Genomic DNA, 12,903 nt, shown 5'->3' on the forward strand with positions numbered 1-12,903 from the left:
AAAATGAGAATGTTATAGCCTTCCTTCTCTTTGCCTTTTGCTTGGGTGGCGAGCTGTGCATGATTGTGACGTGTCTCCACATTGCTAATCACTTTGAAGCTCCTGGACATGATTATTTATGAGGGACAATCCAATAGTGGATACACTTTTACACTGTCATTGTGTTTGCAGATTTAAAGTGGCGGACTGCTAGATTAAATTTAAAAGTCAAATGCCTTTATGCAGTGTATAGCAACATAAAAGTAAATAAATGACTATTTGTAAACTACCAGTCAAAAGTTTGGACACACCTTCTCATTCAATGTTTTTCTTTATTTGTACTACTTTGCACATTGCATACACATACTGAAGACATCAGATATATGAAGCAAGATATAAGGAATTATGTAGTAAAGAAAAAATTAATAAATAACTAAATATGTTTGTATATTTTAGATTCCTCAAATTAGCCACCCTTTCCTTTGTTGACAGCACTGGAAACCCTTGGCCTTCTCTCAATGAGCTTTATGATGTAGTCACCTGAAATGGTTTTTCCCAGCAACAAAGCTGCGCCCTAAGCTTAACTCTCTGTTTCTGAGTCCTCACTTGGGTCCTTCAACCTGCCTGCCACACAGCACTCGCCATGACATGGACAAAGAGGACCGGATTGGTTATAATGTAAGTACAGTAACACAGAGTTATAAAGATACTTGAAAAACAGGTCATTTTTAAACTTTACATATAACCCCTTTGTAAACCCTGTTCACCGAAGTCTATTTACCAACATAGATAAAGATATCACACACAAAAAACACAAGGAAACGTTGAAAATCATTTTTTGGCACAACACCAACCTCTATAATGAATGCAAAGGTCTGATGCCCCGCCCCTCAAGCGTTCTCAGCATCTCTGGGAACTCCTTCAAGACTGTTGGAAAACCATTAGTGATGGGAATTCCGGCTCTTTCGGCTCCCGGCTCTTCAGGTTGTTTTGTTGCTTTAATTAATAAATTTTCAACAACAATATAAAATTATGCACAAAATGAATTACTAATGTTAAAAAAACATGCTTTTTATTTATATATGTTTATATATAAATATGCTTTTATTTATTCACTCCACATAATATGTAAAAAATAAATTATAAAATACAAAAAACAACTATATATATACAATTCAACTTTTAACTAGTAAAATTTTCAGTTTTTTCCTTTTAAACAAATTTAAAGTGAAACAACACAAAACACTGCAAACCACAACACGATAAAATATAAATTAAAATATGCAAAACAAAAAGAAGATGCACATTCTCTGTCATATGGGCCTGGGATGATTTTTTGGAAGAGTGTGGAATTACTACCACCCCTCTGCTCAGCGCAAACACAAGTTAGAGAGAGAGGGTGAGAGAAAGAAAACAAACAAAACACTTCCTTTGTTCACTTCAAAGAGCCGGCTCCGACCGACACATCATTAAAAACCATTTCAGGTGATGACCTCATGAAGCTCAGAGAGAGGATGCCAAGAGTGTGCAAAGCAGTAATCAAAGCAAAGGCTTATTTTTCACATTTTTTGTTTACTACATATTTTCCATATGTGTTCATTCATAGTTTTGATGCCTTCAGTAAGAATCTACAATGTAAATAGTCATGAAAATAAAGAAAAACTATTAAAAGAGAAGGTGTCCAAAGTTTTGACTGGTAGTGTATTTACAGGTTCTGAGGCTGTTTACCTGCACTGCAGTCTTCTTGAACTTTTAATGAAAAAGCATGTTGCAAGTTGTGTGACTGACAGGTGGTTTGGTGTTTTTTCTCTGCCTTTGTTAAATTGTAGGTGCATTGTGTCTGTTTAGAATGCACTGTTTGTGTCTTCTTGACCCCACAGTAAACTACAGCAAGTCATGGGCCCAAGGCAAATCAAGCGTCTTGATTATCTCTCCAATAAGCATCGTATCTTCACAAATGGTGTCTTTCATTTCCCTAATGGACTCTCTAAAGAGCTTAAGTGGATAGAGCTTGTGGTGAGTGTAGCCTAAAGCACAGAAAGGCAGCTACTGTGAGAAGAAAGCTCTGTGGTAAAGATGCTGGATCTGAAATACAGTTAATGGCTTGGAAGGCAAGCTCATTTAGTTGCATCTGCAGCGTCCATGCTTTATGATGATTACACCATCATTCCTGCCTTTACTGCAGGCCTCTAAGCTATACACAGCAGCCCGTGTGAGAGAAGACGTCCACATTGGTTCAGAAACATTCAATTATAACTGTGAGAATTCCATTTAACTAGTCATTTGTTCTGTGATGGCTCAGAATAATATTTTACCCCCTAGATTACCTCCTTTTTGAAGTCATTGAAACTGTGTTGATTTTTTTATTTGAATAAAGATTATTTACTAATATAGATACACTGTATCCATATTTTAAAATACAAATTAATCACCACTGCTATAATGGTTTGTCTTTGTGTGCTTTATGGTTGCAGAGCACAAATCACTACACTAGTTTTATCCCTGAGGAAGCAAAACAACAAAAAGCAAATCAATGGCTCGTGAAAATATAGCAGCTATCAGACTGAAAACTTCTGCTGAAATAAATCATTTTAAATAATCATAATTCATCAGCAAACATTAAAACTAACCTTTGTTTGGCCTGTTGAAAAAAAGCAAACAGTCATATTGCAGCCACAGAAATTCTTTTGTCCATGAAACCATAAAGCTGCACTTTCTTTTTGCCTTATAGTCTGATTTGTCATAACTTCTCCGTTTTGTGGTAAGCTTTTCTTTGGCTGTCACTTCTTCACCCTGACCTGTCTTATTTGGCTCAGCAGAACTGAAATGCTTTTACACACACACTCACATAAGCTCAGCGATTCTCTGCGCGATCAACCTCTCACTGTCACGGTCCTGAGTCTGTGGACTCAGTGTTTTTCTGTTTGTATTAGTTATCTTTGTTTTCATGATGTGTTTTGATTCTCTTGGGTTTGATTTCTGTCACTGTATCCCCTAGTTTAGTCCTCGTCTGTTCAGTTTCCTGTTTTACTTTGAAAGTCTGTGTACTATGTCAATGTGTTGAGTTTTGCCTCCCCTTGTCATGTCTGATGAGTCCCAGCTGTGCTCTCCTCCTGTTTCACATTCCCTAATCACCTCAGTATGTATTTAAGCCCTGTGTTTTTCCCTGCCAGTTGTTGCGTCCTCCACGTTTGTTGTGTGTATCCATGGTCGTCTACCTTCAGCATCTCCTGTCTAGTTAGTTTAAGTTGTTGTTTATGTATCGTCCAAGGGTGACTCTCCAGCAAATAAAGCCGTCGTTTAAGTTAATGTTTTGTCTCCGAGTCCTGCACGTGGGTCCAGCCACTGACAGCCACACAACTCATCGTGACACTCACATGTTTAAGCTGCGGGAGATTTCACTTGTCATGTTTGCATAGTAAGCTGACGATTGATAAGACGATGTCAGAGGAATTGGTGCACAAATTATCATCACTCACAGATCAGTGCTGTCGCTCTCTATACACAGTTCGCGCGATTGCAGAGTGAAAGCAAAAAACAAGCGCAAATTCAAACGCGATTTCAATATGTCACATATTGACAGTGGCTCACCGATGCCAATGACATAATTACCCAGCTACATTTCCGAAAGAATGCAAAAGCATTGACATATATTTTTCCTTCCTACAATAGCCGGACAGGCAGGGCAGAGATAGATTTTGGTAGCCCGACTGGAAAAATCGCTAGCCCCGGGACGTCGGGCTAGCGATATTGCGAGCCCTGTATCTGATTGAGGAATCACTCATCTTTGGAAAAGAGAGTTTATTACAGAGAAATGGCTCTTTCCAAAATAAAAGCTACACTGTAAAAAAATATTCCGTAGAAAAACAGAAAATGTCCTGGTAATTTTCTGCCAGTACATTTTCTGTTTTTTTACGGAGGTTTGACGGACCTTTCTGTAAATGATAAAACGGAAAATTCTGTAGATTTACAGTATACTCTCTGTACTATTTACGGACATTTCCTTCAGCTATAAAACAGAAAATTCCGTTTATTCACAGTATATTTTCTGTATCATTAACTGATATTTTCCGTTAATAGAAAAATTGAAATTTCTGTTTATATTACTATTTCCAAGCACTTCTTTTCACTGTAACTCATTAAATATAGTTCTTTATATCCTTAAACGTACATTTCTATGCAATTACAACCTAGTACACCATGTACTCAAAAATTCATAAATTAAAACTTAAATTAATTTGTGCTTCGTACACAACAACATTGGTACAATTAATGTTAAATATTCTTTTATTCTCCTTAACTCAAACACTATACTAAAATATAATGACAGCATCCATCTTGTCATAAAACGACTAAACAGCTGATACATGAACAAAATAACTCACAAGCTTTCAAATTTGAGCATTTTTATTTCCTTGAAATCAGGTTGCCCTCATGTAAATGTGTTTATTTACATTCATTCAAGTGGCTACCAAGTGTTTTCTTCAAACAGGACACCTGACAAACAAAAAATGTCATATTTAACGACATGTTCACATTTAATAATATCCAGAGTACCTTTGAGTTAGAATCACTGCCTTGTGGTAGTTTTGCCTCAGCCAAATGGTTAAGGTGTGGTTTACATCCATCTCTGTCCACTTATGATACAGTATACACATGTAGTCAGTTATAGCCAAACACCTTTGATTACTGAATTACATTCACTTCATTAATGAAGTGAATGTAATTCACATTTGTGTGAACATTTGTCTGAGATTAACTCTTTGGGCTCTTTACCTTACAATATAACATACTTGAGTCAAAATTTGTTGACTGTTTAAGTGGTGCCACATGAATACAACTGAACAGATCTAAAGAAGATGTTCCTGAACTTTGGGTTTATTCGAACAGGACTGATGGATAACCACAGGACTTTTCCCCATATGATAACTACAACACATAATAAATTAAGACAGATTACTGTCCCAAACTTAAAGATAAAAGTGTATTTACGGGACTTGTTTTGTCAGTGAGGAGCAAAGTATAATTAGAAGTGCTTGTTCTGATGAAAAGTTAAACTGTAAACAGCAGCATAGTGAATAAGGATCTGTGTCCACGAATCCTCAGCAGTGACAACACTTAAACATCATAGTTCAAAATCCTTAATGCACACCTTTTTCTCCACGGTGTTCAAATTCTCTAAGCTGGTTAAGTAGAGGAAAAAGTCTGACATATTTCATGACCATTAAATGTTAGACAAGGCTCTGAAAACGAGGTTACACTTACAAACAAAAACCTCTGCTTGTGCGCACAGACCCTAAATCACAACAAATAAGACAATAGTAAGACAAATTACTACAAAGTCTTGTTACCGCTCTTCATATAACAGTGTGACAAAGTCCTGAATGCAGCCTGCATGTTAGTACATCAAGGTCCATCTGAGCTTTAAGTAAAATACACTCAGCTTTTCCTTGGATTTTCAGAGTTGCTCAGTTCATACAGGAACTGCAGCAGTCGGAGTTAATGTGTCGCTCCTCCGTGTCAGCCATTGAGACTGGTCGCAATTTATTCTGAGGAAAAAAAGAGAAACAACAAGACATTTTTAAAAAGTTTGTATTTTTATCATTTTTTTTTACCTAGAGCATAAACAACATAAACAAAAAAAGGATTAGGGCTGTGCGATATGACGATATATATCAGATTACGATATAAAAATGTCTATCGTTTCATATTATACACTATTCTTTGTTTTGTGGTGTTGCAAAATAAACTGTTTACGGCAATATTTTTTTCATGGTTTTGATGGTCACTGTAGTTGCTATATTATTTCTTAAAGTTCTCTCCTTCTCTTATACTTAAAATAACCACACTATGGACGGACAAGTGACTGTTTTTACGCGTACTTTCGTTACCAACAATGAGGATAAAACCATCGTGTGGCTCCGCCGTCCGCTTGTTTATTTTCCACATAAACCTTTCACAATAAAGCTCAAGTTTCTGTTGAGACTTTTCAAACTAAACTGAAATGATATACATTATTCTCAAACATAAAATTTCAGAATATGCATCAAACAAATGACCTCAAATAAAAACATCAAGTAACTATAAATGGCGCTTACAGTCACCACGCAGACGAAGGCACAGAGAATACCAGCATGGCCAGCAAGGATGAGGCAGAACCAGAAGGACCAGTCAAAAGAAATCGAGGACCTTATTGTTAAATGAGGGGCTACCTCTGTAGCATGGACATGGTTTGGTTATGAAAAGTCTGACACGCCCCAGAAAACTGTACTATGCAAATTATGCCACAAACTGGTCCCCACCACCACTCGAACACGACAAACCTCTTTAACCACCTACACAAGAATCACATGAAAGAGTTTCGAGAGAGTTTACGAATGAAAAGCAAAAAAGAGTCGTCAGGTGCTCAAAATAATCCTTAGACTCAAACGTTAGAACAGGCTTTTCCTTGCAGCACGCCGTGTAATAAATACTCAGAAAGAAAATGGCGGCCATTTAAACTCATGTCTAAAAATGTATAGTTTCATGCATCGGTCAAAACACTCGACTCCAGGTACACGACGCCCAACTGAAAACATTTCACATAAGTCGAGTTGCCCGAGAATCACAGAATTTACAGAAAATGCACTATTTTGTGATATATATCGTTATCAGGAGAGATACGTCTTATATTGGGATATGAGATTTTGGTCATATCACGCAGCCCTACAAAGGATTATAATTCACGTAGAGTTGCATACACATAACACCATTCTGTTGCAACAAAAGCAGTTTATAATTAAAGTAACATACATACCTTGAAAAACTAAATCAACCACAACATTAAACTCACCTTGTGTTTGTAGAGAAGGTGATCAGGGTTTTTCTTCATTTCCTGAGACCAGCTGCTCTGGATCATCACCAGCTTGTATCTTCATCTTTTTTTTCACTCGGGGAAGTCTTTCCTTTTCTTGGCCATTGCTCTGCACTGGAAAACCAAAGTGTGTGATCAAAGGTGAAATAAGGGATATTTTTCCACTGCAGGACTTAAAGTGCTTCAAGTAGTGATAGCTGTTGATCCATTTCTCAAATAATCTGTAAGGATCTGGATTTTTAAGAAAGATACAAATATCTCTGCTTATATTTGGCTAAAAGCTTGATATAGACAAGGCATATAGAGCCCCTGCACACCAGCACTGCGCTTACATTATAGTTCAACCTTTGGAATACAAGCGCGCTGATCCACACAGGTATGCACACGGGTGTTCACTGCTCGTAGACCCAAATTACACCTTTCTTGGCTGCTACTTCGAAGCACATCTGTCCTGCGTGCTGCACAACAACATTGAATATTTAGTATTTACTGCTGTTTACACTTAGCTAGATTAATGCGATGGTGTTGTGTTTAGTATGTTGCTTTGTTTTTTTTCTGCTTGTTTTCTATTCTTCTCTCAACAGGTGATCCAGGAGATTTTTTTCCCCTTTCTCACTGTCCCTCTCCCCTTCTGTTTTTCCTTTCCTTCCTCTTTCTTTCTCCCTTTCCTATCCCTCACTCATGTCTGTCCCGTCTGTAACATCTGAAAATAAAATATAATAAATAATAAAAACAAAGATCGACCAAATGGACCAATACGGCAATGCCACGATGATCCATTTGGCAAAGTAAATCCATTGGGTATCCTTGTTGGTCTTCAGACAACAATTCTGATGGCTAAAGAACCAAATGGGACAGGCAAAAAAAAACAAACAAAAAAAAAAAAAAACATTATAGTTCAATCAAGAAATAGTTATTATTGATTTATTATTGAATTTTTTTAGTAATAATTTTTAGTATTTAATCACATTAGCACAGTGGGGTGACAAAAATATTCCACATACAAGAAATGCTGCTCAGCATTTCATAAATTACATTTTCAACAAATGTTGGAGTAAAAACACAGTTACAGGGAAAATGTGTCTGTCTGTAAATATTAACTAAACATTTCTATGTGCTACAAAATAGACATACTGTAATTGTAAATGTGCTGAGGTGAAACTATACTTTCAATAATTTTACCACTACAGTCTGTTAACCACCGAAATAATCTATGCTGGTCAGCTAGCTAAAAGTCTTTACTTTAGCAGCCCAAATCAGAGGCTAACATTAGCATTTGCTAGCGTCAGCCAGGAAGGTCTGAGGCTTAAACTAGGGTTAGTGTAACTTTGCCTGAAACCCTTTAAAGTGTACAGTAGAGCCAACTGTAAAACACAGGTATTGATACAGTACTTATTAGAGTCCTAGAATAATTTCTAGGACCATGAAGTTCTCACTTTCCCAGTTAGCCACATCGCTGACTTTCGCTAATTAGCTAGTTAGCAGTCACAGCTGTGTAATACCCAGAGAGACACAGACAGCTAACTATAATATTTATGAAAACTGGTTCAGCCACTGAAGGGCAAAACTGGTGGTATCACAGTAAAAATTATTTTAACATTAACTAAAATAAAGCTTAAGTCATGTTAAACCTAAATAACAATTATTTTAAAAAATGAGTCAGCAAAATATTCCTGACTTGTCTGGAGACAGCCGAAACCAGTTAACAAATAAATTAACAATTCTTTCTAAATAAAAACACGGAGTCTTTTGAAAAACATTATTTTAATAAAACGAAACATGAGTTTTAATACTTACCACAGAAATTTGAAGGCAGTTTCTCCAACTTCAGAATCCAAAATCCAGATGAAGCCTGAAAGAAGCCTAATGGCTGCTCTTGCGCTTACTTTTCCCTCCTTTTCAGGTTCTTTTTCCAACAATGCATTGCAGTAGTTGAGAAATACAGAAAAATACCTGTAAATGACTAATACGGAAAATTCCTTCACGTTTATACAGTAGATTGTACTGTATTTTTACGGATTTTTTTTACAGTGTATACTATACGCTTCTTCTGGGCTATATTCTCAGCAGCATATTAAACATATCAGGTCCCCATAAGGAGAATCATGTGCTAACGGCTGTCTAAATGACTCGGGTAAAGTTTGTAGCATGCATGCTTGTTGTTTTTGTCTGCTTCCACTTGTCTTTGCACTAGGATGTCGTCGGCGTAAGTGTGCAGTCATATTCGTTGTGTTCCCACCAGTGATTTCAGGTTAATCTCGTTGAAATGACCTTAACGCCACAACACGGCAAATCTCCGTTAACGAGCTACCCCTGATCGCCCCGTGCGTGGGGCTAGACACGGCCAACACGTTAACGAGCTAACTGCGCTAACACACTAGCTCCCACCCATGTAATTGAGCATTGCGTGGCACATCCAACATACTGTTGTACTTTAGTCCATGACGCGCTTACCTTCAGGGTCATACACTCTGTGAATCTGCATTCGACTACTCCGCCTAGGCTGCACTGTCGAGCGCAGATCCACCAAGCGTTCAACACAGACAGCATCGTCAGAAGAAAAAGTTGATAAAATGAATTAAAAATTTTGTATTGTTCGATACATATGCGTACCGAACCGAAAGCACTGTATCGAACGGTTCAATATCGATACGAGTATCGTTGCACCCCTAATGAATAAATATATATATATAATGATGCAGTATCTAGATAGATAGATAGATAGATAGATAGATAGATAGATAAAGATGTGATGCTGAGTATGTGTACAGTAACAGCAGAGTGTAGTAACTCTCTACAGGGTGGGCCATTTATATGGATACACCGTAATAAAATGGGAATGGTTGGTGATATTAAAGTCCTGTTTGTTGCACATTAGCATATGTGAGGGGCAAACTCCTCAAGATGGGTGGTGACCATGGTGGCCATTTAGAAGTCGGCCATCTTGGATACAACTTTTGGTTTTTTCAATAGGAAGAGGGCCATGTGACACATCAAACTTATTGGTAATGTCACAAGAAAAACAATGGTGTGCTTGGTTTCAATGTAACTTTATTCTTTCATGAATTATTTACAATTCTCTCTTTGTTCACAGCCATTGACATGTCGAAGAGGTTAACATGTGAGGAGTAGAGATGGACCGATCCGATATTACGTATCGGTCCGATACTGACCTAAATTACTGGATCGGATATCGGAGAAAAATAAAAAATGTAATCCGATCCATTAAATATCACGAAAGCACCTCACAAAACTTGCAACAGGCCGTAACTCGCCTCAGAACGTTAGCACGTCGGAGCAGTATGCATCACGTGATAGAGCGGCTGTGGCATGCAGGACCTGTCGGTGGTCTGGATAGCATTTGGAGCTTCGCTAGCAACCCAGCATTTCATCTCCGACAAAGTTATCCCCGAGAGAAGTAAAGCAAGTGTGTAAGTCCATCTCTGAATGTTTGTAAAGCATTCCTGCGTTAAGCTTAACAAGCAACTGCCTCTTCTTGCTGCTACTTCAATCATGAAACTGCTTAACGATCAGCTGATCGGCTTTTCTGTCGCGAGTCCGTGTCTCTAGTTTGCTTTTGGCCCACTTTGCACCAGAAAGAGGAAACCAGCGGCTGAACAACAGCAGCACGTTTAAGCTTGATCAGCTGTTGTTAGAATGTATTTAATATTACTTTCTACTCCAGGATCTTTTTCTACAGCTGACACTGGTAACTGTGCAGGGGCGGATCTAGAAAAGTTTAGCCAGGGGGGCCGATAGGGCATTAACAGGGAAAAGGGGCACAAAGACATACTTTTCTTTCTTATTCTCATTTAAAATGTCTAGCTTTTAATAAATAATTATCTGACACCCAAAGTTTTAATTTGATGTAAAATGAATAGAAGTCAATTACTGTATATAGTGACTATTAAGTCTAATATATATACCCTAGTAAGCTATAGTACTTTTTCCTTTGGGAAGGTACCATCTGTGCAGTCTGCAATTTTGTTGAAGAAAGATGTTCTATTTAATATTTCTTGAAAAATAATTGATTTCTGTGCATTTTTTTTCACACTGCATCAAATTAAGGTTGATTACGTCGATTAAGCATCATGAGGTGGAGCGTGAGGGGTGGTTCCCTATTTTTTATTTATTTATTTTTGTTGTTGCTGGGAGTTGGAACCCTATTAGTTAGGTTGCTTAATATTTATGCTAAGTACTCTTTAAAATACCAGAATAGGGAGGATGGTGCAGGTTTAAGTTTATTAGATTGATCAGTATTGCTGAACTATGAAATTTTTTTTTTGCATACAGGTATAACAGAATAGCTTTAGTGTAGTTGTTGTTTTAAACTTGAGTATGAACTTATACAAAATGCAGCAAGATATTTAAAAAACAGTTTTGTTGATTAAAAAACACTATATCGGATTCATATCGGTATCGGCAGATATCCAAATTTATGATATCGGTATCGGACATAAAAAAGTGGTATTGTGCCATCTCTAGTGAGGAGCGGATCGAAATTGTGTTGATATCTGGTGAACGCAGTAACCGGGTCATTGCAGCAGATTTCAATGCAAGACACCCTACGAGACCACCCATCTCCCATGCTACAGTTAGCAAACTGCTTGCTAAGTTTCGTGAAACTGGTTCAGTGTTGGATTTGCCAAAATGTGGACGCAAGAAAGCTGTGACTAATGAAGAAACATCAGTGGCTGTCCTAGCTTCATTCAGCAAGAGCCCACAGCGTAGCACTGGCTGCATGTCACTGGAGAGTGGCGTTAGTCAAACATCCCTTCGGCAGATATTAGCTACTCACAAATGGCACCCTTACAAACTCCAGCTACTGCAGCATCTCAACGAGGATGACCCAGATCGGCCACAGAATTTGCAGAATGGGCAAAACAAAAACTGGAACAGGACCCTCAGTTCACGCAGAAGATTTTGTTCAGTGATGAGGCAAACTTTTATGTGAATGGTGAAGTTAACAAACAAAACCACCGCTATTGGTCTGACACTAACCCACATTGGATGGATCCCTCCAAGACTGTTGGAACAACAAAAGTGATGGTTTGGTGTGGTATATGGGGAACAACAATAGTGGGTCCATTCTTCATCAATGGAAACCTCAAGGCCACTGGATATTTGAAATTGTTACATGATGATGTGTTTCCCTCTTTATGCACTGAAGCTGGCACGTTCCCTGAGTTTTTCCAGCAAGATGGTGCACCACCACATTATGGGTGCCAGGTCCGAGCATTCCTAGATGAACAGTTTCCTGGAAAGTGGATTGGTCGTCGTGGGCCAGTTGAATGGCCCCCAAGGTCTCCCGATCTGACCCTCTTAGACTTTTATCCTTGGGGTCATCTGAAGGCAATTGTCTATGGTGTGAAGATATGAGATGTGCAGCACCTGAAACTACAGATACTGGATGCCTGTGCTGCCATTTCTCCTGCGGTGTTGCTATCAGTGTGTGAAGAGTGGGAGAAGAGGGTTGCACTGACAATCCAACACAATGGGCAGCACATTGAACACATTTTACAAGTGGTCAGAAACTTGTAAATAACTCATGAAAGAATAAAGTTACGTTGAAACCAAGCACACCATTGTTTTTCTTGTGACATTACCAATAAGTTTGATGTGTCACATGGCCCTCTTCCTATTGAAAAAACCAAAAGTTGTATCCAAGATGGCCGACTTCTACATGGCCACCATGGTCAACACCCATCTTGAGGAGTTTGCCCCCTCACATATACTAATGTGCCACAAACAGGACTTTAATATCACCAACCATTCCCATTTTATTACGGTGTATTCATATAAATGGCCCACCCTGTAGAATAACCTAGAATGGGTATATAGCACAGATACTGGTCATGATTTATGAGTGTGATGGCAGTGGGGGAACAAACTGTCTCTAGTTGTTGTGGTATGAGAGGTTTTCTAGTACCTGCCAGGTGGAGGGGAGGAGTTTAAAATCGGATGCTAAGCATCTCTGATGACTTTCGCTCCCCACTGGTTCTTGAGCAGTAAGATTTAGCCACTTGAAGCAGACAGCTGGCCTCTGACATGATTTTGCGAGATCCTTGGCT

At 38.3% G+C, this 12,903-nt stretch overlaps 1 protein-coding gene and 1 long non-coding RNA gene across 2 annotated transcripts in view; one reads left to right on the forward strand and one right to left on the reverse strand.

The window, feature by feature from the left end:
* Positions 1 to 12,903, forward strand: part of fhit (fragile histidine triad diadenosine triphosphatase) — a 136,446-nt gene that overhangs the window by 105,164 nt on the left and 18,379 nt on the right. The gene's annotated exons all lie outside the window — the stretch shown is intronic.
* On the reverse strand, positions 4,719 to 8,856 carry LOC113023096 (uncharacterized). The gene is made up of 3 exons (XR_003272499.1): positions 8,630 to 8,856; positions 6,812 to 6,946; positions 4,719 to 5,528 (listed from the first exon to the last, which is right to left on the reverse strand). It is a non-coding gene; the product is annotated as an uncharacterized LOC113023096 (long non-coding RNA).

Source organism: Astatotilapia calliptera, chromosome 5 (genome assembly GCF_900246225.1).
Source record: "Astatotilapia calliptera chromosome 5, fAstCal1.2, whole genome shotgun sequence".
NCBI lineage: Eukaryota > Metazoa > Chordata > Actinopteri > Cichliformes > Cichlidae > Astatotilapia > Astatotilapia calliptera.